The sequence below is a fragment of the Triticum urartu genome, chromosome 7A (genome assembly GCF_056163025.1).
Source record: "Triticum urartu cultivar PI428250 chromosome 7A, HENAU_Tu73, whole genome shotgun sequence".
NCBI lineage: Eukaryota > Viridiplantae > Streptophyta > Magnoliopsida > Poales > Poaceae > Triticum > Triticum urartu.
In genome coordinates this window covers 674755928-674783844 of record NC_141879.1, presented here as the reverse complement: position 1 = coordinate 674783844, position 27917 = coordinate 674755928, and the positions used below count along the sequence as shown (strand labels likewise).

At 45.1% G+C, this 27917-nt stretch overlaps 1 long non-coding RNA gene and 1 pseudogene across 1 annotated transcript; both read right to left on the bottom strand.

The window, feature by feature from the left end:
* Positions 1 to 1143: 1143 nt before the first annotated feature.
* Positions 1144 to 7686, bottom strand: LOC147961349 (uncharacterized). Its single transcript, XR_015612065.1, has 8 exons — positions 7255 to 7686; positions 7000 to 7127; positions 6777 to 6863; positions 6154 to 6572; positions 4617 to 5356; positions 2601 to 4532; positions 2354 to 2515; positions 1144 to 1614 (listed from the first exon to the last, which is right to left on the bottom strand). It is a non-coding gene; the product is annotated as an uncharacterized LOC147961349 (long non-coding RNA).
* Positions 7687 to 22138: 14452 nt separating this feature from the next.
* LOC147961348 (uncharacterized) lies at positions 22139 to 25710 on the bottom strand (annotated as a pseudogene).
* Between the last annotated feature and the right edge of the window lie 2207 nt (positions 25711 to 27917).

Here is a 27917-nt window from a genome sequence, read left to right as displayed (position 1 = left end):
ATGATCCCCCGACTTTCTCCCTAAATGCATATGCATGCATGCATGCACTGGAGGACAAATGATTGTCCACACCAACAAGCAACTCCTTGATCTCTTCAATAAGAGGGCCAAACCTGGAGCGATCACGATAATAGGATTATATAACCAGAGCCACACACTGGTTATACTAGTAGAGCGCCCGTGCGTTGCCACGGGCTACAGTGCATATGAATGAATCAAACAAATGATTAAGATCGTTTCAAGGTTGAAATTTATTTCTCCCTCATACGCCAGACGTGTCCAAACATATCAAACAGGTGTCCACTCCCCCAAATCCAGCCATATTTGGGGGAGAAATGTGGTTGTCCGAACATTCGGTCCCAACAAAAAAAAAACGAACCCACCTTTCCCTTTTCTTGCCAGACCCCTCCCCTTCCCTCTAAATTTTCCACCGTAGCGGAACATTTTTCGCCGAGGCCCTCTCTTATAAAACCGGATGACGCCAACCTCACCTCCTATATCTAAAATTGCTTTTATGTCACAAATTTACCAATTCTATGCTCTAATAAACCAAATGGTTGGGCATATCAAGTTGGAACCTTAATAAATGAGTAATACAAGAATTATTCCCGCAAAAATAAAGTTGGAAGCTAAATATGAGAACCTAAAGAGACAACATTTAAAATGTTCGAGGTACCGGGGAAACCATGTAATACCTAATAAAAAAAAATCTAGCTGAAATAACAATATTTGATTAATATTGCATTGATACAACAATCAAGAAAATATAAAAAGGAAAATTAAACCGCACATCCAATGAACGAATCAGGTTTCATGTGGCTCACATGGCAACTTGAGCTTATTGTTGCTATTGTTATAACGGAGAAGTGCAAACTTTAAATATCACTTGACCAAGAAAGGGAAGTTCAAAAACCAATTAATAATCGTAGTTGCATGTCACTATCCAAACTAAACCAGCGTTAGCAACCAGGCGTTACAACATGGGACATATCGGTAAAATGTTAGCATGGCAGTGAACACAGTAAGAAAACATGCAAGGAGCATGCAAGTTTTGACCATCTCACCACGTCCTGATTGAGATGTTGGAACTGTAGACCTGTTGTGTAGTAGAAAAGAAAGCAAGTTCTTTCATGAATACTCGTATATGATTGAATATCAAATCTAGTATTTTTAGGAAGGCAGAAACTTGCAAGATAAAATTAAAGATGCAAGTACTCCTCCTTTCCTCCCTCCATCCTTTCTCAGCAGCAGTACAACACCCATCCATCCATTTCAGACACAAAGTACATACATGTAACACCAGCACCGGGGAAACTCCCCAACAAGCTATCTTGTAGCTATTGCATGATTCACTAAACGCTAACAAAAGTTCATGGACACAAGAGAAGGTCGTTTGTTTTGGCAAAGGGTATGGCGTCGATGGATACAACAAAGTCGTTCTTCGTCAATCATCTATACCTCACGTTCATGTCAAGCTCAGGCTCATAAATGCCGCCACCCAGCATAGGGCCAGCTATGGCTGGTGTATCCGCTTGGATCTGGCTGTAAGCTCCGTCTGCACAAGCCTCTCGAAGAGCTCTGCATGTTTGCCTTGCACATCTGGACCCAGTGGACCTACATAAAGAGGGCATAACATGTTAGAATCAAACATGCAGCCAGAGTTGTATCATAAATAAATTCAGGAAAAAATCAAACATGGACCGGATGGACCTACATAAAGAATGCTAAGCGCAAACATAATATTGTACATTTTAATATGCAGGACGAAGATGTTAAATGGAGCTTTTAATAATGTTCTATCACATTCAAATCTCTACTCAAGTATTTGTCATATGAGTATTTTAAAGTTTTTTGTGAACTTTAAATTGTTATTAGAAGTCACTTCTACTTTTTATATATCTTCAAATAGACCTCTCAGCACTCATCGGGGACATGTATTTTTATTTCTCACAAATATATTCAGGAGGTTTAACTTACATATAGCCCCTGCGAAATATGCATGATTAGAACAGATGTATACCTTGTTGGATTGCATATCTAGCCATTTTATATATGCAGCATATTCGGTTATTTGAGATCTTGCCATGTGGTTCACCTTATCTCTTCTTTTAATCTTCATGCAAAGGCATGATATTGAGTACATGAGTGTTATTTGCAGATATTGATAAAGTTTGACTGTTCAAATATATGAAGCTTTTATACAATGGAAGTTGCATGTGTTGAATTACTGGCGTCTTCTTATATTTTCCAAAATATTGTAATATAGAAAAAAAAGTACTTGGCTGGTCATACACGATTGAGAAGAACGGACGAATACAGAAAACACAATCATGGGTGTTGTATGCCCCCATACCTTACATGGTTGATGATCTGGCTGTCGAGTGGTGCTAGAAGTTCTCCACTCTCTGGCGGGTATTCGCCACCTTGCTCATTGTTGCGGAAGTCAACGGCATCGTCTCTCCAAGTATGTGGTTCAATTGTATCAATTTACAACATCTCTGGATTGATTAAATCTCTGCTGAAGAACAACAAGTGGCATGATACAATTATGGTCATCTTCAGAGAAAATATACGCAAGCGCCAATGCAAATTGTACATACCTTTAATTCACCACAACCTTGCTGGCAATGTCGGTGATTTTCAAGTTCTCTGGAGGTCCCACGTGGGCTCATGGTCTCAACATGCTCGCCAACGGTTTGTTGATGTAGACTATAAAGCAGTGCGCATGCTCTGATCCTATCTCGGTGTTCTTCTCGATGCAAATCACACATTTCAAGTGATATGTTTCCTTGTACATGTGTGTAATTAATCAATCTAAAGGACTATATCTGGTTGTAGCCTTGCAAGTGGAGATGTGTCAAATCCTAGAAAATCATCAAGTTAGGATTGAGCAAGTCTAACTGAGTAGAAGACGCAAAAAATGCATTTACTATGCTTCCTCTTTCAACTAAAAGGAGGAGTTGATTCAATCAAATGTCCACATATGCTAATTTGAAGACTTAAGAACTCTCTATTCTACTAAAAATCATAAGAATTACAAAGAGAACATATAGGACAAACATGTATATCTAGAAGGGGATTGGAGCCTTTCTTGTGTGATGCTATGATCTAAAACCACTCTTAGCTTAGACATATCCTACTTCTAGTTTTCTGATCCAACGGAGGAAAACATGATCAATTATTTCCAAAAGCTAACCATATAAGCAAGGCTAAAAGGAGCTCATTAGTACTGCAAGGTTGATCTAATCACTATATCAACTACTAATGCAAATTTCGAACAGTAAAAGCAACCATTATGTTGTAGAAACGGACAATTCTATTTTAACCCTGAAACATGATTTGCAGACTCGGAATATAGTGTCAAATACAGGTTATAGGATATTGGTTGTAAAACGTTTCCCACAAAAACATCACCTCTAGGCTCTAACATATAAATATGGACTAAATGACTTAAGCTGCAGGGAGGAGGAAGCATACTTGTCTTTACTCTAGAAAAAAATACATACCTAGTTGACACTATTGTCGATCAGTTCTCTAGCAACACTATAGTCACAATATTACAATTTAGTTCTATTACTGGTAAGGTTTTCAATTGAGCAGCTAACTGTAATTTTCGGAACATAATTGTTGGGGCCGCCAAAATTGGTGAGTCTGCAAACAGTGAACTAAAAAAGTCAAGGTAATAAAGATCTTAACAATATCCTTAATTTGTGTAGCATATTCATAAAGGTGGTGATCAGAGTTTGTTAGAACCTTAGAAGACAGTTTAGATTCTGAGACTGAAATAGCACTGTTTGTGAGAAACAACTACCCCTTTTCAGCGACACTTATTTTAGGGCGGAGGGATTAAACACGCGATAGCAACAAAAGAAATTTATATTTCTGCCCGACGATAATAGCTTTCAGTTTCAGAAATGTAGAAACCAAGACATACAAAAATCCAACGTTAAAAAATTTATGTAATCTAAAAAACATGAAGATATTTCACAAGGAAAAACATGAAGGTATAGACAACAACTTAAAAAATTCCCCAAACCTACACTAAATAAATGGGTGACATGCAGAAGTGTGAGCTGTTGAGGCATCAGATAAATTTATTTTGCTAGGGGGATAGTACGAATAGCAGTAGCGGGCAGACTTTGCACAACTGGAACCTGCTTGTCGTGGAGAGTGCCCGTGGTACCTGAACCAGCTCCACCCGTTGGAGGACTTGTGATCGACCGTGCGTCAGGCCTCTAGGAACAGCGGATTCTCCTCCGTGATCGCCAAAGCTGCTTGGTTGGGTCAAAATCATGAATCAGCGAGAATCAAAGCGCAAATCAGTCTGAACCCTCGGCTAGCTCGCATTGCTGCTTCCTTGCGGAACTTGGTCTAGAGTCCAGGACTCTTCAAACTCGTATTTGAGTCTTCTGGCAGTGATTCCTTGCGCAGCTCCTTCCTCCTCTGGGTCATGTGAGCCCGAGTAGCAGTAGGCATATTTTGCACAAGCACCGGCTTAATCAGCAAGTGCACAACAGGAGCAGCACACATATCTGGCAAGACATTCAGCAGGATATAACACAACATGAGTTTTGTAGTTCAACTCAATGAAAAGGACATGGCTTGAGATTTATTACCGCAATGGGATGGCAGGCGCAGGACGGGTCCGGCTGGATCTGGTTGGAGCAGGTGCCGGAGACCTTCCAGTGCAGGCACTGACGGTGGCAATCGCCTCACGCCCCTCCTCCTTGAGATCTAACCATGGATCAACGGATCTGTGGGAGGAGGAATCCCGACTCGTCGTCGTCGCTGGGAAGGACTGAGAGGGCCTCCTTGAGATGAATACGACACCCTTGGCGCAGGATACACGGACGCGGGCACCGGCCGCCGTACACGCGGAAAGATGGATATCGCCATGTCCCCTGCCTTGATCGATCACTGATGTAGAGGGGGTCAACGACGGGCGGATCTGGAGCGTCGGCGGCGGGGAGGCCGCGGCCGTCGTGGCGCTGATTGAAAAAAAGATAATTCGTTGCCTGCCAAGAGGAGTGTAAAAAATCTAGAAGATCATGTGCCCTTATCACTTTGTACCTTTGTTTGTACCTCTACATCAACACAAAGGAATGAAAAGTGTGATAACAGTAGATATGCACAATAACTTGCAATCTGAGTAACCAAATGCAGTGATTGAGATGGAAGTGCAATCCTTTTGCGTCAATAGTCACCATGTAGAAGAATCTGAGTAACCAAATGTAGTGGCTCGTCATTAGAAGGCAGCATGTGAGGTTGTAGTAAGAAGGACGTCAGGTGGATGGTCTCCATCAGAATTTCCGGTGGTGTGGATTCATGAAGAAAACCAGATGGTCCATAACAACTCCTGCAAGGTTGAGGTGTGATCCGTCACTGCCACCGGTTTGAAAGATGAGAAAGGTAGGGAGTAGCCTCACTGTCACTGTCACAAATTGTGAAGCGATGCACAGAGCACGAAGGACCAAGAAAACAACATATAAATAGGTCGAAGCATACATACGCTGAGGAGCCCGTGCGTTGCAACTGGGTATACATATTTAATGCCTCAACACCAATTGTGTCTAAATATAGATTTAGAACTTTAACAATTCAACACTGGTTGCTATTCTTTTTTAAGTAGGAGAGATTTGTTAAATACATAATTACGAGAAAGATAAAAAAAATAAAGGATATTTTGTTGCAATCAGGGGTGGTCTAGTGGCGAGCCTTCCCTGATGCACTACTTTTCCATGGTTTTAAAATTTTATAAACTACAATGTAAAAAAGTTAAAGAAACTCACCTCCCTTTAATATTAAAAAAATAAAATAAAGGAAAAGAGGTTGTACGTTGCAACAGGGGACATATATATATGTATGGCATGTTTATCAATTTGCCGGAAATTGTAGAATAATGAAACCTAAATAACACTGCACCATGAGAAACAAAATAATTTTTTATGAAGTAAAAAAACCCTGAGCCAACATTTCAAGTTATTTAGATGCCGAAATTAGTGCTGACGCATTGTTGTGCACAGTAATATGTTATATTACACGGTGGTGGTGATACAAGCAGGATGAAATTGACTATTATTAACTGAACTCTGCCCTGAACTGTAAACAAACAGCCCTAGGACCATGAATGATCAATCAATATATTCATGTTACCTTCTAAAATCAAGGCCCTCGAGTTCCTTCAGAGCAGACTGTTTTTTTTTAAACCAAACCAGCACTCAGGTAGATAGAAGCCATGCTATATGCAGACCACCCTAGAACTACATCATTTTCTTGCATTTCTTTTAAAACTTCTCCAACATCTATCCTGTTCAATGCCGCACGGCTGATCATTAGAAGGCAGCATGTGAGGTTATCCGGCTTAATATTCTCCACCTTCATCTCCTCAAAAAGGCTACGAATCTTCTGATGTTGGCCTAACTTCATGCAAAGGGACATCAAACTGTTGATGAGGCAGAGTACTGGCTGAGAAGCCAAGCTCGTCCATCTTGTAATAAAGGTCTGGAAACTATCCGGTGTAAACCATCAATAGGAGCACCTCCATCTTGTGTATCGACAGATGTGATGAGCACCTTCGAAGAAAAATTAGGAGTAGATATTATTCAAGCAACTATGATTCATTAAAACTGGAAGGTATAACTGAGATTCGGAAGTTTCTGTAAATATCGGAAGATATAACTGAGATGAAGAAACATCATGCGTCTACAATTCGGCATGATTGATCAATTAAGTTGACCGATTTTTTTTCAAAAAGAGAGTTGGCAGATGATTTTAACCTGCAACAACTGATATATGTGTGTGGCATGCACGCACACCTAGCTAGCTTCTTGCTTATGTTCACCGACTAACAATCAAACGAAGACCTGCACAGTGCTTAACCAATAATAATTCAGCAAATTACAAGTTAACTAAAGCATCAAATTAATTGACAGATTCTTGCTCATGGTCAACAACTAACAATCAAAGTAAGTTAATCAAAGCATCGTTTAAATTAATTACCAGCATATGGATGCAGAGGCAGTTGGTTGTGGCGCCTTGGACCTCTGGACCCTGAGGCAGGAGAGGTTGCAGTTACCTGTACGTTCCCAAGCAAACCCCAATGGCGCCTCAGCCTCCCAGAACGTAACCTGGCAAGCATCCATCTAGGCATAACATCAACTAACGGGACTGGATTAAGCAAGCGAATTAACTACTGAAGATGAATCGATGATGAGGGGAAGAAAGAATTGTTTGTGTGGGTAACTGGGTACTCACGAATCCGCCGCCATTGGATCTGCTGGTGCCCTTGTCGGCGATGATGACGGCCTCGCGGATCTCGCCGAAGCGCTCGAAGTGGCCGCGCACACCCTCCTTGCTCGTCTTCCACGCCAGGACATCCACGAACACGTTCGCAGCCTCGTGTCGCTGCCGCCCGCCGCCGCCTGATGAGCCATGGACATCCTCTTCTCCTTCTTCTTCTAGCTCTGGACCGGCCTCTCTTGATATATTTCTGGCAGGGCGGAGATGGCGACGCTGAAACCCTAGAGAAGAGAGGACAAGGGCTGTGCCTTCCTTTGGTCAGGGGATCGGGGACGGGTGCGTTGCGATGCGATGCGAGCGGCTGATAAAGAAACGGTGGAAAATATCACGCGAAGGGAACGGCGGCGGCAAAGGGATCGGCGGCGGCGATGGCGGCCGGGGCATATGGTTCTCGTCCTCGTAGCGAGATGATGGAGGGCACCTGGAGGCTTCGCTCGCTCGTGCGTGCGTGCGAGTCAAGACGATTTTTTTTCGCTGGTTTTCTTTCGTCGGTTTACTTTTGTTCGATTTACTTGGCTGCGAGGGGAGTAGCTGGAGGCATCGCACCGTGGTAATGTGGGTTCGCTCGATTTTTTTGGCGTGCGAGGGGACTACTGGAGGTGCGTGGAGGACGAAAATAAACCGTCACTGGTGGGACAAAAATTGACCGGCGGAGACTACCAAGTGCTTCATTAGGAGTAGAGATGTCTTCAGACTGAGCTTGACTAAGCTTATATGCATCTAATTCAATGGTCAGTTGCACACCACGCCTATACACCAATAATTCAGCATGTTCAGAAATAGTGACACCGGAGAAAAAAATGTCGTGCCCCAACCCGAAACATGCCATGGTGGTCGGTCACTCCTCCGCCAGAGATTCTTCCTCCTTTTGTCATGGCGCCATCGACATTGACCTTCAACCAGTCCATCTTGGGTGGAACGCAAGGCACCGCAACAACAGATTTTGCTATATGAGTCTTCACACCATGAACACTAGCCTACTATTCAACAAGTGCCCAAACCCTATCGACCACCCTTCGAGATCCCTCGATCTGCTTTACATCATTCATTATGTTTCAAGCCAGCCGCATATGATATAGAATCATAATCATGAACGCCATCCCCGCTTCTTTCTTTCTACCCAGTCAATCAAGGAGCCACAAGCTTAACATGTTCTGCGAAAATTCACACTCAGTTCCATGATCTTCTTGCCTTCAAACATGAATCTTTGCCTTGACTGGGATATCTGTACTCCACAATTCGTTCCAGCCTTGCTGAGCCGCCACGGGTGATGAGCTCACCGGTCCGTCCGCCTTCTGCTCCTTCAGTTGCATCTCAAGATGGTAAGTCAATCATACTATAAAACATCCGCTATTTATGGTAGTTCCATGCCTGGTAATCTTCATTTCCGCGCCATGGACTGTAACTTGATGAATGTCCTTCACACCGCTAACATGGAAAGCTCGCTGAAGTGTTGGGATATCCCACTCCTTACCCGGATAATCAAGGAGGTCATCAACGATGTTTTTATTCCGTGTATCATCTGCTTCTATCAGCTTTCTTGCTTCCTCACCCGGAATCCAATTGTCGAACCAAACCTTTAATTTTAGAGCCATCATCGATCTTCCAGACGCACTCTTTGGGCATGAAGCTTCCATGAACTCGGAATTTTGAAAATATCTAGCTTTTAAGACTCGCACACAAAGAGTCTTGGGGCCACGAGGAGACGCCAAGCTTGCTTAGCTAAAAGAGTCTTGTTAAGGCTTCAAAATCTCTAAAACTCAAACCTCCCAAGCGCTTACTTTTACACATCTTATCCCAAGCGACCAAGTGAACTTTACGCTTGCCATTTTCTGCTCCCTAGCAAAATTTAGAAAAGACAGTGGTCAGGTTCGAGCATAGTTTTTTGGAGAATTGGGAAAAAACTCATGGCAAACGTGGGGGTTGCTTGGCGAACTAACTTGATGAGAACCTCTCATCCCTTCTTAGACAACCCTTGACCCTTCCGTCCAGCAACCTTAGCATGTGATCTTTTTCTGACATATTTAAAGCACCCATCTTTTGAAGGTCCACCACCGTTGGTAAGCCAATTCTTCTCATTAAGAGCCTCATAACTAACATACCCATTGATTGTTCCACCATTCTTTTGCTTGATCATCACAACCCTTGCCAAAATAATCGACGATTTCTAAACATTCACCTTTTGGCCTGAGGCTTTTGCATACACCTGCATAATATTTTTTAACAACACCATATTTTTTGCCTCTGCTTCGAGAAACACAATGATGTCATGTGCAAAAAGGAGGTGTGTTATGTGAGGGTCGTCCCTCCCAAACTCCAGCCCTTTCGTCCTTTGTTCCTGTTGGGCCTTGTTAAGCCACCTGAGAAACCCTCGACACCAAAAAGGAATAAGTCGGGGGACAACAGTCTCCTTGTCGTAGTCCTTTGGAGCGCGCGCGGGTCAAGATGGCAACGGGGACGAAACCCATCGGGGTTTCCCTTCCCAAACCCATCCCCACGAGAAAATCGTAAGCCCGTCCCCGTCCCCATCACCGTGTGCGGGGCTAGTTTTCTGCCCGTCCCTTAAACCCATCAGGTTTCGGGGAACCCACGATAAAATCAAAATATTTAAACAAACATAGTGGTGAAAAAGAATAACATTTCAGCAGCAAAACAAGCACATTTCAACAACATAACTTGAGTAAATTTCAACAAAAAACAATAGTAGATGGTTCAACAGCTATATAAGTTCTGAAATAGAACTTATAGTTCACAAATCACTTTAAAGTTGGAATCATCATGGCATCTTTCACATCTCCAAGCCTCCAAACGACCATCTTCAAATCTTCCAATGCCAAATCAAAGCGCCAAGTACTAGGGAAGATCAAAACTCCCTCAAGCTAAAGTTAAACATGAGAAAAATATGCAGATTAGTATATGAAATTTGCATGTACCTGTACTTCACCTGCACTCCCTCTTGAATGTCTTGAAGACAACTCCAAGAGCTTTGTCCTTATTCATTGTCAGCATCTATGAGAATCAAATAAGTAGTAATGAACATCTTATGAAACATTGGAACAAGATAATGATTTTAAAACATTATAACTGGGCACCCTAGAAGCTCCCTCAGGCTATCAGCCTTCGGAGCCGTCTGATTTCACATAATGATCGTCTCTGGCCGTTGGATGCGAAGTGAATTTTTCTGAAAGCTCCCGTCCCCGCAGCTTCCCGAGGGCAGTTACTCCCGTAACATTTTTGGAGTAAGGTGGTTAATTGGGCCAAACAGCCCACCTAGCATAGCCGCTGGCCGAAGCGAGGGAGAGATTGGTGTGCTAGCTAACCCTAAGTCCCTAACCAAGGCGAGCGACGACGGCAGCGGCGGCGGCGAGCTGGCGCCAGGTCCCGTTCAGCCCTTCTGGTCGGTTGATTTTCATCCTTAGTGATGGTCTTCGCTGAAAGGGGATCCATCGACGAGGGAAGTTCCTGGCATGCCGCGCGCTGGCTGGCGTCTCCACCCGCGTCTGCACGCGAAGATAGGTACGCCATCGCGCACTCCCTACTCCCGTGCACGCAACCTCCCAGTCTCGCCCTAGGTCAGAGAGTGAGAGGGAGAGGGAGAGGAGCGGGGTTGATTCATGGAAGTGGGCGGGTTTTAACTTGACTCAATGGCGAGCACGCGAGGTGGCGCTCGATCTGGGAATAGAGTGCTCTCATGATGGCTCAAGTAGACAAGATACGAGTACATGCCAATTCCTTTGATGATTGTGGACAGCCAAGGTGAGAAAAATAATCATGGATAGGTTTCAATCGTGATCTACATTTTCCCTTCCTGGATTTTTTCCCGGTGTTACAGAATTTTGTGCCTGCTTCTCAGTTTCAACCTGTCATGTATGCGACTTAACAGTTTTGCTAAAGCACATCTAGATGTGCAATAAGTATTGCACATCTAAGTCCTATGTCATTGATCTTATGTTGAGATTCGTGTGGATATTTTCTTTTCTTTTTTCTTTTCCTCTTTATGCTTGATTCACTTACTTAGATGTGCAATAACTAGAGCACATCTAGATGTGCCCTAGACACATCCTATTTCTATTTCAGTTGACAAGTCAGTAGGCATCTGCCGGATGATTACTATGTTTTCATTCTTGGTAGCATTTGTATGGGTATGGCTATGAGCGTCTAACTCTATTTCTATAATCAAATAACAGGACCATTGTTAGGTTGAAACCTGAAGGGAAATAAACTATCTGGTGCCATGGTTGTCAAGGAAGGTGGATGTTTACTTATAATTCTACTACTATTTGACCTGTGACTTTTGTTCTTCAAATGAATCTTATCCATGGCATTTCTAACAAGAGCAATGCTACACGGACGATAGTGCTCGCACGATTTGTGCACGACATATGGCTGGAGCCTTTCATCACGTCTGCTGTGTACAGGAGGACCATTGGATCGGCCGTCGTCCAACAATCGTCCTCTGAATAGTCGTCCGCAAAGGAGTTCCGTTCTAACAAAAACCTGCATTTGCAAGGCAAGATGTTTGTACAGTGCACCTGAAACTTGAGACCGATGCGTCATTGAGATTCCATTTTGTTGGTGAGGTTGGTGGCGGAGGGGTCAAGTAAGCCTTCTTTGAGTGAAAGGACATGTAGTAATTTTCGCTTCAAGGATATTTTTGCATGTAGCTAAAGTCGTTCGAACGGGAAATAATTTACTACCGATTATACTTTATCTGTTTTTTCTTCTCTTCACCCATATTCACTATTAGAGTTAGAGGTCAACATGCTACATTCCTTTTCCTCAATGCAGCCGTGTACAACCAAGATTTAGCGTTAATTCATGCTTGCTTATGACATGGAGCTACACTGTGGTGTTATAGAACTGTACTAATTGTATTATTTATCATATCCTGTAGAATACTTACTTTTTTAAGTAGTTTACTATTATAATTATAAAATATTAATCTATACACAGTTCCATAGATCAGTGATACTCATATGGCATAATGAGACTGCTACTGCCGTTAAACAAGATAGAAGAGGTTATCAAAATTTGTAAGAGATTTGAGCATCTTCTGCGATAGATGTTGCTTCATGGTTGGATGCACCATTTTTGTCTTGCTGGACTATTGCTACTCTTAGCTAATTCTTTGCACCATGGAAATGTTTACATGTGTCCCTGCAAAAAAATGATTTATTTGACCTTCTGTGCAGATTTTCATTCAAGCTGACACTTGACACCTTCCTTTGTTTGTTCCAGGACTTAGGTTTGGAAGGCCAGCCAGACACACTCAAGACAGGCGAGCTTCAGTTTTTTCACTAATTGGAACGATCCCTTGTTGCATGCCATTAACGACTAGGCTGCATGAATTATATCTTTCGGGCAGAGGAGCAAAATGAATGGAATTCCAATAGGTGAAGAAGGGTGACCGCTCCGTCGAGGATGGTTAGTACAAGAAGGGCAAGGAGAAGAGTGCCAAGCCAGTGGAGATAGCCACCCAAGGACTCTGTCCATGTTTGGGCAGGGGAGAGCGAAGGTACTAGCGCAACCTTGCAGAGAGGTTACATTGTTTTTTATGAATGTTTTTTTTTCCTTTTTCTGGTTCAGTTTGTTGAATTTATTCATGCTGCATTGAATTGTGCCTCGACGTGGATGGCTGAGAATAGATCAAGCAGATCATGATGTTTGAAACGTCTCAAGGACCTGGTTCCATGTAACAAGGTACTACCTTAGTGATTTCATAATACGAAACCGAAAAGAACCAAGTAGTTGATCTTTATGCATGTTATGTTCTGTAATGAAAAAAAAACTACGCAAAAGACCAGTAAATATGTTGGTGAAATTGTGAGTGTCACTTTCACTTGGTACCAAGGCTCCAAAATCTACCTTCTTTAGAGTTATATTTTTTTTGCTAGCAGCCCAGTATTATCAGGGTGAGTACAAGTTGACATGTACGCAAACATTACGTTGACTATGGATCGTTATCTGACAGATTGTGTTGCTGTTTTTACCACAATATTACTTATCTCCTTACTAGGTAGTAGAGGAAAAGAAGCTCATGCGTTGGAGAATGCTATGAATGCATATTATCTTGGGCGTGAGAAATTTCTATTGAAGGTACGTATCTGGTTTGTAACACCATTGCATATTATCTCACAAATAATGAAGTCATTTTAGTTAACAGCGTAATAAATAATCATACTAATAAGTGATTGTCATGGATTTAGTGGTCTGGTATATTTTATTCTTTTATTCAGTTCAAGGGGAAGTTGTCTATGTATCAGTGCAATTTTTGTAATTTTGCGTCATTAGGCTACACAAGGTATCTTGCATGCCAATGAGGCATGAAAACTTTACATTTACCATGGAATGAATTTTCCTGATGCCTTTATCTACCGAGATGATATTCTGCTTCAGTGGCATCTCTTTCTTTGCTGGTTGAGTTTTCTATTTCCTCGTTCCATGCTCTAAACATCATTTTGGCAGGTCCAGAACTTTAAAGATCAGTATGGTGGGACCACATATAAACAATTATGTATGCTTGGAGCCTCGCCCGATTGGTAACACAAAATACAAATCCTTTTCAATCACCCCGTTGCAGTTGCTAGAGAAAGATCAGTATGGTTGTAGCATATTTAGACAATTGCATATTTGAGTATGACATAATATTGTATCTTACACTTAACCATTGTTATGTCCTTCAGATTGAATTTATAGACCATAAGGAACAGACCATGTTTCTTAGCGAAGTTTTCTCCCTCTTTGCATATACTCTATTACTTGTACTTTTTTTGCTTGGATATTATTTGCTATTTAGTTTTGAACATCTGATCTTCCAATGGCGGAATTCAGTTATAGTGAGACACTACAGTTCCAATCATGTGGACCTCCTTCAAATTTTGTTCAATTCATGAAAATTGAAGCGATATGTTTTGTGCCTGTATATTTGTCAAGACTATACCATTTTATTATACAAATAGACAGGCGCAGCAACGCGCGCCTTCCATGATCTAGTAAACTTTATGATGATATGTAAAGAAAGACACACCTTTATATTTGTTTCTTATCCAATCTTGTGAACACGTCAAGGCCTCTAAGATTTCGAGGGTAAGATGACTACGGTGATAAAAAATAATATAATTTCGCGGGTATTGCCGGGTTCCGGGTTCGGGGACTACCGAAACGGGTGTAAACCCACGAAACGTGTCGGGTTATATAATGTGCCCAACAACAGCCCCGCGGGGATGAAAAGATGCCCATCCCCGTCCCCTAATAGGGTAAAAACCCACATGGACTCGGGTTTCGGGGCCCCATTGCCATCTTGACGCGCGGGGGGGGGGGGGGGGGTGGGATATTGGACACACCCTTGTTGAAACAAAGAGCGAACTTAGACTAATTTAATGCACCTCATAATGATATCAATCCACCCCTAAGAGAAACCCATCTGACGCATCATAGCATCCAGAAAATTCTATTCAACTATGTCATACACCTTCATCATATCCAATTTGACTGCACATAAGGGCTTCTTCCTCTTCTTCCGAATTGAATGAATGAATTCATAACCGACAAGGACGTTATAAGTAATTAATCTACCTGGCACAAAAGCACTTTGCTCCTCGGAGATGAGAATCAGGAGACCTCGCTTCACTCAGTTTGCAACGACCTTGCTGGAATTTTATACAAAACATAACAGTCACTACCAGTCCACACAAACTTGCCCCTTGACCTTATTAAGCTTTCACGCTTTACTGCAGTCCACACATTGATCATCTTGTCCACTATCGCATACAGAAGGAGATTCTCAACATAGCAGTCACTACCAGAAATAAATCAAATTGGTCGATGCATGCACTTTGTTTGCCCAAAAACTGCTGCGAACTTGCTGATAGAAAAAAGTTGGAAGATGCATCATATAACTTGGTAAATACAGACTTGTAAATATAACCACTGTGCCTCACTAAGTCACTATACCAATAGTGATTGAAGGAAACCTTACCATTGGCATTAGTAGATAGAAAATATAAGCTCACCTCCAGACATAAAGTCAAGGTTTATATATATTCTGTTTGTATTTACTGAAAATTAGCTTGCGCTGTTTAGAGTGGAGCCACACAATGTTCCTTGTGCTATTTGCTACTCATATATGAAAATCAGTGCTGGTAAGTTTATACATTAGCAGAATAAAAAAGTGCACAGCTGACCTAGGGACCATGCGTTTTATAGCTTTGAGTCACTTTAGCTCCTCTCCAGGTTATAGCATCCTTCACAACAATGCTTTAATGCAAATAAAAGAGCAATATCACCATGCAAGAAATACTAAATGAGGACTACTTCTGTTGGTACACTTTTGTAGTTACATTTGCTAGGACAGTCAAGTTTGAAGAACAAATGCTAAAGAGATGATCCATCAGATGTTGGCTCCTGATGGTAAATTTGTATGTCTGAGCATCACGGTTTATGACAAATATCATTATGCCGAACTATCATATCAGCAGGATGTGCTTTGGCATATCCAGGTAGCTTAAGTAAATAATATATATTGTGCTATATTAAAAACAGAGTGAGAATAGTAAATTGGCTCCTGATCCAGAATCACAGCATAGCAGCCAATTCTTGCAGTTGCAGGCACTACTATATGAATTACCGAAACAGACAAACCCCAATTGAAAAGAGAATATTAGACCTTTCACTTAAACACTAAAAAATATTATTGTCCTGTTAACATAGAGTGATTGGTACACATCTTGTAAAACATATAGCACTATAGCAGCTACAGCACACTTTACTGCTGCAATACTAGCAGAAGAAAATGTTCATTGTAGAAGAATTGTACTCCCTCCATTTACAATTACAAGATGTTCTGACGTTTTTCTGATTCGGATGTATATAGACGCATTTTAGTGTGTTCAGCCACTATTTAACCCCAAGTTAAATAGTTCAGCCACAGAACCATGGTCGTATGGCCACAGAAAAATGCAGGCTGACCCAGCTAAACCATGTGGTAGCTGAAGCTGAAACTGGAGCCATGACAGCCACAGCCGCGTCAGAAAACAAAATTCACAAACAACACTGGGGCTAGATTGTGCGTGCAACATTACAGACATCATGTATCAGCAGGAGTAGCATGGGAAGTGCAGTGCACAGACTATTTTAACCCACCTACATGAATAAATGTACCTACGAACAAACAGGATTTCTGACCAACATTTGGCAGAATCAATTGTGTACATTATGATTGCTGTTGTTCTGCTAACACCTTTTTCGACTTAAAACAGGCCACGTGTAATTAGCATTTAGCACGAAAGATATGATCCCACAAACTATCATATTAATAGACGAGCAATAGTTTTACTAGGTCTCTGTCAGCAACATGCTTCTAATGATCTAATTCCCCCGACTGCAAACAGAAAACATAAGTTTAAACTGCATGGTGATAATTGATAAGTCCTTCACTAAACGATCGTAGCACGTAGCTTTGCTGAAACATTTTGCAAATATACCACACGGAGGTAGTAGTGAACAGAACCACTATAAAGCAACCAAAATATGAATGACAACTGATGTCAAATGTGCAATGCCTCTAACTCGGCATACAACGGCACATATGGCAGATATGGCGGCTTCACACCTTCAAGATTGCAGATCACTTTGACTTGCCGACGATCCATATTATAGCACATGAGTTTGAGATCCAGCCCAAGGGTGAAGAATATCAAGTTGCATTCCGGATGAATCGCAATCCAATCAAACCCATCAATGCAGTAATCTGTCCTTCCAAGTATGCATGAAGTTTCAACGCTATGCTTCAATATCCATTCTTTGCTTTGGTAGTTCTCGAGAACATAAACCACTAGTCGAAAGACACCACGGTCTTCATCTCTTTGAAAATTGGCATAATGCAAGCGGCCTTGTGACTGTTGAATAAAACCGTTAACCAGACCACCAGGGACACTGAAGTTCATCCATGTTTCCACATCCGTATCCACCACAGCTAGACAAGTGGTTAAGTCCTGGCCATCAGCTTGGATATGCAGATAGCCGTTAAGAAAGGCAGAAGATAACTGAAGCTCAATGACCTTGATACGCTTGTTCCATCTGTTCTCCTTATAAACCCATTCTCCGGTTTCAGACGAATACACTGCCACTCCGGAGAGGTCTGGGTTCCATTGATCCTGCTCCTCCACCAACAAAAACACATGGAAATGCGAAGAAATGCCCGGAGTGAAGCCCAAACGTGCGATAACCACAAAGATGCTTTCCTGGCCGGAGTCCGGCAACATGACCCACTTCTCCGTGGCAGAATTCCACACCACATAACATAAGTCATCACCCTGGGCAAAGACACCGTGCAAGCGGCAGAGGAGAAGGCTGTTGCAGCTGTCCAATAGCTCTATATGCCTGTGGTTGGGCAGGAAGGCGAAAGAGGCGTCGATGGGAGTGCTATGTCTCTGAGATACACTGGTGAAGAGGACGGGCGATACCAGAAGCCAGTCCTCGGCACTCACCCTATCCTTTTCGCACTTGAAGAACACCCATACGGATGTTTCGGCGTGCTCGAAAACTAGCCGTGGGCAGTGGTCACACTTGACTGCCGGCAGCGGGGAGCCGACGAGCTGCTGGACTAGCACCGAGCCCGACCGACGGTCGACGGGCGTGGCTATTCCGCTTGTCCGTCGACGAGTGAGATCCGAGCACCTGGAGGAGGAGGAGGCCATGCCAAGATGTGGCGTAGAGTCGTTGTCGGGGCTGTGCGATTCGGTACACGTCGAATCCATCCAAAAGGCGTCAGCGCCGGCGGCCGGATGTGTCGAAGCCGGCGCCGGCGGCAAGGGCAATCGATCTGCGGATTTATAAGTCGGCAACGGCAAGAGAGGCTCAAATCCGGGTAGACGAGGAACGCGGCAGGTCCTACGGAGCATCCGTGGTGGCGGGTGTTGGCACAACGAGACTGCAGTTTGTTGTTTGCACTCATCCTAAGTTCAGATGCAGAGGCAGAGAGAGGTGTCCTCCTCTAATATCTGAACAAAAATGCACTCGCGCAACCATCAGAATAGATCCAGTCAGTTACTCCGCTCTCCAGATTGTTCATGCTACAGGGGCAACAAGGGGCTGAATTGAATGTAACCCCAGTCCCAAGCATCTGCCCGGCGATCATCTAAGATGCAGTTTTAGAGAAGAACAGATTCAGTTTTGCCTTGGAGGCTTGGACTGTTTTACACCGCAGCCACTACTTATTTTCGTGCATCAGAAATAGAAATTCAGTAGTAACGCTGTAAAGTTCATTGAAATAGTGGTGTGCCTGTGCAGTTTGCAACCATGGAAAGTGCCCAACATTTGGTTATTACAAACTTTTCTAACCTACCTATCTCAACAAAGCCCACAAATAAAGAGGATGTCTTCCCAGTCTTTTGAGCAATGTTGTGTTACAAGGAGCTGTCTAAGAAAAGAATGAACATTATGATCCACAAGCAGAACTCAATGAACTTCTGTTATCAACATCATAACCTATTTTAAAACATGACATAAGTAATTAGAACCAAAATTAAACGCATGTGTGTTGTTCAGCATGCACCATTTAATCACTGATGCACAACTTCATGGTGTTCAGCTAGCACCATTTCCTATTTAATCAACCACAATTAATTAGCATCAAAGGAAGTGAGAATGCAATCATCCAAAGTGTTTCTCCATCAAAAAACAAAGATCTGGCATTAATGAAAAAATGATTACACACATTATACCATTAGCAGACGAGGCCAATCATTTACTAGGTCTCTGTCAACAAGATGGATATATTTGCCCAAACTGATTGAAGATACTGATAATAACTAACATGTATTTTACAACATGATCATAGCATTTCCCCCTTCAACACTACTACGCGAACGAATCTCAGAGGAATCAGAAAAGTTGCCTCATTACTTTCGATTACTGAACCACCATTGCTCCAAATAAAGCACCAGAGTCTCCTATTGTTTTCACGAGTGCAATGATTGTAATGCTGCATAGAATGGTACGTATGGTAGGTATGGTGGGTCTCCATATTCATCAAGATTGGAGATAACTTTTACTTCTTGACTGTTGGATAATCAGCAACTACTCTCACAGGAGGGCCAAAGGCCAGTACATATACATGTGTAAGGTAAAGTGCAAGAGACCCCTTATACAATGGGGATAAACCGAAAAGGGCTATACACATCTAACACCCCCCCCCCTCAAACTCATGGTGGATCGACAACACTGAGTTTGGAGAGAAGAAAACTGTGCTGCGCTCGAGTCTGTGCCTTCGTGAAGAAGTCTGCCAACTGTAGCTTAGAGGGCACATAGTGAAGAGCGAGAGTTTGATCCTGCACAGCAGCACGCACAAAGTGGGCATCCACACCGATGTGCTTGGTGAGCTCATGCTTCACCGGGTCACGCGCAATACTGGTAGCACCAGTACTACCTAACAATAAGGGAGTCGAGGTAGTAGCAGACACACCAAAATCCTCAAGCAGCCACCGTAACCAGATCACCTCAGCCGTTAGCATGGCCATGGCTCACAACTCAGCCTCTGTACTCGAGCGAGAAACCGCAGTCTGTTTCTTTGTCTTCCAGCCAATAAGAGAGCCACCAAGAAAGACACAATAAGCAGACAGCGACTGTCGATCAGAGGGATCACTAGCCCAGGTAGCATCAAAGTAGGCCTGGAGCTCAAGAGAGCTAGAGCAGGGAAAGAAAAGGCGTTGAGAGATCATGCCACGAAGATATCGTAGGACACAGAGGAGATGACTATAGTGGACAGAGGTGGGGGCTGAAATGAACTGACTCAGAATGTGGACATGATAAGAGATGTCAGGACGCGTAACAGCAAGGTAGACAAGACTGCCGACAAGGTGACGATAGCGAGTGGGATTAGGAAGAGGGTCACCATCAGATGCACGAAGCTGAACGTTGAGCTCCATGGGAGTCACAACTGTGCGCTCATCACCGAGAGCAGCGCGAGCAAGAAGATCTTGAATATATTTTTCTTGGGAGATGTAGAAGCCATCAGAGGTGGAGGAGATCTCAATCCCAAGAAAATAACGAAGTGGACCAAGATCAGTCATGAGAAACTGGTCGCGAAGGCGAGCCTTAACAAATGCAGTGTAATCAGAGTCGTCACCAGTGATGATCATATCATCAACATAGAGAAGGAGAAGAGTCCGACCACGAGGAGACATGTGAACAAACAATGCCGGATCATGATCACTGGGCAAGAAACTAGCGGCAGTCACCACAGAGGCGAAGCGCTCAAACCAGGCGCGAGGGGCCTGTTTGAGACCATAGAGGGAGCGGCGCAGCCTACAGACCATATTATCAGGAGCATAGTACCCCGGTGGTGGCTGCATATAAACCTCCTCACACAACTCACCATTGAGAAAGGCATTCTGAACATCAAGTTGAGAGATAGACCACTGACGAACAGAGGCCACAGCAAGAAGAGTGCGGACCGTGGTCATGTGGGCCATAGGAGCAAACGTCTCATCATAATCGCGCCCCTGCTCCTGCTGAAAACCACGGGCCACAAGACGAGCTTTGTAGCGCTCAGGAGAACCATCGGAGCGAGTCTTAATCTTGTAGACCCACTTGCAGGTGATGGGACGAACACCGGAAGGAAGGGGAACCAGATCCCATGTGCTAGAGCGCTCAAGAGCAGCAAGCTCTTCCGCCATCGCAAGCTGCCATTCAGGCTGAGTCATGACAGTTCGATAGGAAGGGGGATCAGCAATAACAGAGAGACCGTACCGATCAGGGGAGTAGCGATCAGGCGGGGGCGAGGTCGAGCACGGAGGTTGTGAACCGGGAGAGGTGTGAGAGGAGGCGCACTAGAGATGGAAGGCTCGTCAGAGGAGACATCCTGAGGACGAGATCGACAGGTATAGTGGAGAGGAAACGGGGAGAGAGGGTGGCGGACTGGATATGATGGAGGAGAGGTGGAGGAGGAGGATGGAGAAGACGGGTCGGTGGTGAATGAGAAGGAAGGAGAGATGCAAGAGAAAGAGGTGACACGGGAGGCACATAGCAGGGTGTATCCGGAAGGAGATGGAAAGAAAGGTCGTCCACCGAGAAACTCGAGGAAGAAGATCGTGGGTAGTAAGAACGAGACTCATCATAAGTCACATCACGCGAGATGCGCAAGCAACGACCCACAGGATCCCAACATCGATATCCCTTGTGCTCATCACTGTAGCCAAGGAAAACACACTCAACCGACTAAGGAGTCAGTTTGGTGCGTTCTCAGGGGGCAAGAAGAACATAGCACACGCATCCAAACATACGAAGAGCAGAGTAGTCAGGAGAGCGACCAGTGAGACACTCCATAGGGATACCACCCTGTAGAGTAGACGAGGGCTGAATGTTGATGAGATAGGTGGATGCGGAAACAGCCTCAGCCCAAAAATGGGGTGGAAGGGAAGTAGCAATCATCAGCGCACGAGCCGTCTCAAGCAAATGATGATGCTTTCGTTCGGCAACGCCATTCTGAGCATGAGCACCAGGACACGAGAACTGCGCAAGAGTACCCTGTTCCGTGAGAAAAGCACGCAACAGCTGAGAGATATACTCTCCAGCGGAGTCAGCATGAAAAGTGCGAATGGGGGTGGCAAACTGGGTGTGAACCATGGTAGCAAAACGTTTGTATATAGGGAGAACCTCACTACGAGATTTCATGAAGTAGAGCCAAGTGTAGCGAGAGAAATCATCAATAAACAAAACATAATAGCGATGACCACCTTTCGAATCAAAGGGAGCAGGACCCCAGACATCAGAATGAACTAAGTCAAAAGGACGCTGAGATACAGACTCACTGGTAGGATAAAGTAACTGAGTCTGTTTGCTAAGTCTGCAACCATTACAATGTAAGTAGACATTTCCAGATACAGACCCTAAAAGGCCCTGACGAACTAAAGAAGACAAGTGAGAGCCACAGATGTGACCAAGGCGATGATGCCACTGCTGGAAGGACGCAGACGAAGAGGCAGCAAGAGCATGAGAGCTGGCAGAAGTGGTGGCAGCGGAAGGAACACAAAGCCAGTCAACCTACCAAAGGCCCTCTGACTCACGGCGCCGAGGGCCAGCACCAACCAAAGCCTTGGTGCGACGATCCTGAATGGAGCAAGAGTCGGTGTCAAGAATGACATGACAACCCGAATCAGTAAGTTGGGCAGCGGAAAAAAGATTCATGGTAAGACGAGGAACATGTGAAACACTCGGAACAGAAAAGGAGGGAGTGGAAAGAATACCACGACTAGCAACAGGAAGAGATTTGCCATCAGCAGTAAGAACATTAACAGGCGAATCAAGAGGTCGGAGAGAAGACAACGCGGAGGAATCAGAAGACATATGAAAGGAGGCTCCAGAGTCCAGAACCCACGAGGATGTACCTGACTGTGTAGATGCCGGTGATGGTGAGGAAGAGGATGCAGTCACAGCAGCATCGGAGCCAGTCGATGAGGAACCCGAGGAAGCAAGAAGACGCTTGAGGCGAACAATGTCCTGGTCGGTGAGTGACGGAGTCGAGGAAGACACAGGAGTCCCGCTGAAGGAGGAGCGCCTCTGGTCTCGCTTCTTCTGGCGACAATCAGATTCTGGGAGACCTGGCCGGGAGCAGTAACCACAGACAGTGTCACGGCGCGACGTGCCCTTCTCAGCATAAGGAGGACGGCTCACCCCCCGGAGGAGTAGACAGGAGCGGCGGAGCAGTGAGGCGAGCAGACGAGGTAGGAGCCCGAGCGGCCAGTACTGACGGAATCAGAAGCAACCCAGCAGAGCGAAGGCGGGTCTCCTCAGCACGAAGCTCAGCAAGTATCTCTGAGATAGGAACATGACCACGAGCAAGCAAGTGAGCACGGCAAGGCTCAAACTCAGACCGGAGGCGAGATAAGAACTCATGGACCCGCTGAAACTCCAGATCAGACCGAGTAGTCTGACAACAACGACAGGTTCCTCAAACAACTATCCGAAGAGAGTCAAGCTGGCGCCAGATGGCAGAGCACTATGAATAGAACTCATCAACAGAAGAATCACCTTGCTGAAGTGCGTGCTCCTGACGCACCACAGATAGGTAGAGAGCATCACCAGAGGGCTGATAGCGCTGACAGAGATAAGACCACATCGCTGCAACTGTGCCAAGTCCCATGAACTCGGAAGCAAACTGAGGGAGGACACTCGCAGTGAGAACAGCAGCAGCTCGAGCATCATCATTACACTACTGAGTGTAAGCAGACAGATCATCCCGGTACACAGAGAGAGCATCGGAATAAGCAGATACCTGCTGATCATAAGCATCAACCGCAGCATCATCCAGAGCCTTGGCAGCATCCCGGTCATCCTGAGAAGCATCAGCAGCATGGACCGGCGGCACCGGTGGGATTGGGGCCACGGGCGCAACAGGGCATGGCGGAAAGGGGACCTCGCCAGAAAGAACACCCCACGGAAGAAGACCACGCATATGAATGCGCATGAAGCCTGCAAACTCGGCATAGTTGGTGCCATCAAAGATCACCAAGTATCGAGGAACAACCACATAGCCTGAAGATGACATACTGAGATATCCCCCTTTGTATCTCTCTCCTTTTTTTTTGGTCAGCGGGTACCAGGAGACCCGATCTGGATCGAGAGGAAACGAGCACCCGCTCGCTCGCCCATACGCACGCTCGCTCTTCGCAGACAAGCAGAGGGGAGACGCAGCACACACCAATCCTCAGAACCAGCCAGGGAAGAGAGAGCCGGCCTGGCCAGATAGCAGCGGGGGCGCTGGAGATCCGTAGACGAACGGAGGCGGACGGACGGACCCGAGGAGGTCGGGGCGGAGCTTGGCAAGAGCAGCAGCTGGGGCGGCGGCCGGATCCGAGCCAGGCCGCGACGGCGACCGAGCGGGCTGGAGGAGGTGGCGGCCGGATGAGTCAGGCCGCGGCGACTACCAAGCAGGCCTGGGGTCGACAAAGAGGAGGCAGGGGAGCAGCGAGATGGGTCGCTGGCGGCGGCAGCCAGAGATGGAGACGGCCGGAGAGAGCAGCGACCTGAGGAGATGGCCGGAGATGGGCAGACTAGGTTTGGGACGCACGGAGTTGCATCGTGCAGGAGAAAGGGGCTAGCCTGGCATCTGATACCATGTTGGATAATCAGCAACTACTCTCACAGAAGGGCCAAAGGCCAGTACATATACATGTGTATGGTAAAGTGCAAGAGACCCCTTATACAATAGGGATAAACTGAAAAGGGCTATACACGTCTAACACTGACGATCCATATTATAGCATATCGTAGACATGAATTTGGTATCCCGTCCCTCTGTGAAGAAGATCAAGTCACACTCCGGATGAATCGCCATCCAACTGTGACTAATACGTTGTGTCCATCCAGTTACAATGCTATGCTTCAACATCCACTCTTTTTTGACATAGTCCTCGAGAACATAAACTATTGGAAACCTGCTATCAACATCATACAGAAAAGTGGAATAATGCAAGCAACTATGTGACTGATGAACAAAACCATTAAACAGGCCAGGAGGGAGACGGAAGATCGTCCATGTCTCCCTTTCTGTGTCCACTGCAACTAGACAATGGTATGTCTTGAAGCTATATGCGTGAAAATGCATACAACCGTTGAGGAATACAGTAGACCGGAGCTGATGACCAAAAGGAAATATACTCGTCCCATCTCTTTTCCTTACGAGCCCACCGTCCGTTTTCCGACGAATACACATTCACTCTGGTGTGGTAGAAGTCACCGTCGATCTCCTCCAGCAACATAAACACATAGAAGTGGGAAGACACGGCCGGATCGAAACCCAGGCGTACAGTGCTCACATCCTCGGCCTTGCTGGGTTCAGGTAGCATGACCCACTCCTTTCTCGCGGGATTGCACACGATGTAACGGCATTCGTCGGCCCCGGCTGCGTGCCAGCGGCAGAGGAGGAGGCCGCTGCAGTAGTCTAAAAGATCGACGCGCTGGTGGTTGGGCAGGAAGGTGAAAGACGTGTCTATCAGAGGAGCGCGGCATCCCCTCGAGAGACTGGTGAAGCGAAAAGATGAAACCGTAAGCAACTCCCCGGACCCCGGTGGCACTGCTGGTGTAGATGAAGCCGGCTAGGGTTTGTCGGAGCTTTTTGCGGTGCTCGGGGTGCTCGATGAGGCCGAGCCAGTGCTTGGAGACGCACTTGAGGCGGCAGAGCGACATAGCGAGGACGCGCGAGAGGATCTCCACGAGGAGATCGTCGGTGAATCTCTCGAACGCCATGCCACTGCAGGGAGAAGAGGACGATCTGCGCAAACAGAGATGGAGGAAAGGTAACGGGGTCGCTAGGAGGAGGAAAGACGAGGATCCTGGTGCTTTCGTGTACCTGAGTCGAGTCGAGGCGCGACCTTCCTCCCGCGGCAGAGAGCGATCCGCCGGGGTGGACATGACAACGCGACGGCGGCGCCGTCGAGCGTGAGGGAAGGAATTGGAAACCATGGAATTCTCCTCCTTATTTTTCTCTCCGTTATTACTCGATTGGGCCGTGAAGTCTTGGTCTGATTTAGGAAGAATCACAAACCTTCAACTCTCCGCAAAAAAAAAAACCCTTCAATTTTGCAGGTCCAATTGTTGATTTATACTCCCTCCGTCCCATAATATAAGACGTTTAAAAAACATATTACATTATGGGACGGAGGAGTATTATCTTTCGAATTTATTTGTTTCATAGTTTTTTTGTGGGAGATTTGTTTCATAGATTTAATAGATTAAAAGAATATAAAAACAGCTGTAAAATGGAGAAAAATGTATACAAAATAAAAGAAGGTTTGCCATTGTGCGCATAAATGTTTAACCGGTATTTTGAAAAATGTTCGTCACATTTTTTTTAAACATGTCATATATATATAAAAAATGGTCAACGCGTATTGTAATATTGTGTGACATATATTGAGAATATTCATTGCGTATTTTTTTAGCATCAGTACAGACACAAGCGCTCATATACACGAGCATACACTCACCCCTATGAACGCACACACGCACACCCTATCCCTATGAGCACCTCTGAGAGACTGAGCCGGCATATTATCTTGAGATTTACGAAGTCAATGTAGGCGCCTCGTCGTCGACGGAAACGTCTCCTCCCACTGAAAGCGCATCGCCGGAAATCCTGAAATAAATTCAGGAATAATGCGAGCACCAGGATTTGAACCCTGGTGGGTTGGGGATACCACTGTCCACCTAACCAACTCAACCATTGCGTGTTGTTTTTGACCAAATGTATTCATTGCATGTTAATAAATTAGCCTATACCTAAAAAAATATTCATCACATATTTGAAAAGATTAGTGTATTAAAAAACTCATGTGTTTTGGAATTTTTTTTGTAGATTAAATAGATTGTTTGTACACGTGTCAGTATATGCTTGTATACAGATGAAAAAAATCCAATTATAAAAACAATAAATTAAGAATAAATTTTGTTTTGGTAGAAAAATAAACACGCATAGAAAAGGTAACACAAAAAAATTGGAAGAGAAAAAACAAGAATGGACATATAGCAAGGCCTAGCGGAACAAAACAGGCATCAGCGGGTCCAGCACGTTTCTCTCTCTAAGAGGCGACCGAGAGGCGATCGCTAGGCGATCGGGAGGCGGCGCCTAGGGTTAGGGTTTGAACGTAGGGTGGTGGTAATCTCCGGGCAGCGGGTTCGCGGCGACGACGCTGTGATCTTGGCTGGCTACGGCGCGGGTTTTCCTTCTCGAAGGCGAGGCCATGGCGTCTGCATCGAGAAAGGGAGGGGGTGTTCCCTCATAGGCGGCGACTCCGACGAAAAAAGATGCGGCGGCGGTGACAGGGCAGAACGCATCCGCGAAGAGGGGATCTCCAGGATCCCCGGCTGATGGCAAGGCGTCGGAGGAGGCCGCGACCCTGTCAGGGAAGATGGGAGGACTGGCGCTGACTGAAAAGGAGGCGGCTGGTTTCGTGTTCGACGAGCCGGGGCCAAGGAAGAAGCAGGACATGAAGTGGGCGGTCGTGGGGAAATCGTTTTCACCGCGTCCCTTGAACAGATATGCTTTCGAAAGAGCGATGCAGAGGGCATGGGGACTCCACCAAGAAGCCCAGTTTAAGGATCTGGGTGGCAATATCTTCATGATCAGGTTTGGTAGTGAGGGTGACTGGAAGCATGCCTTGCATAATGGCCCATGGCAGTTCGACTTCAACGTAGTGGTTTTGAAGGACTATGATGGTGTGACCAGGCCGTCTGAGATGATTTTCGACACAATTGACATCTGGGTAAGGGTAGGTGATCTACCTTTGGACAAAAGGACCAAGGAGTTTGGAGAGGCTCTAGGAAATTGGCTGGGAAAAGTAGTGAAAGTGGATGTTGGGGAAGATGGGCTGGCTAGAGGAATGGAGCTCAGGGTGAGGACCAAAATTGCAGTGCAGGATCCGTTGGTTCGCGGTTTCTACCTGAAGAAGAAACCGGATGATGAAGAGAAAACTTGGTTTGATTTTGCTTATGAGAAGGTTCCTCATTTTTGTTTTGATTGTGGAAGGCTTGTGCATGTAGATGGACGATGTGAACCACCAGTTGACCCGCTGTCCCACTGGGGAGAGTGGCTTCGTGCCTCACCAGGTAGGTCCTCGTCG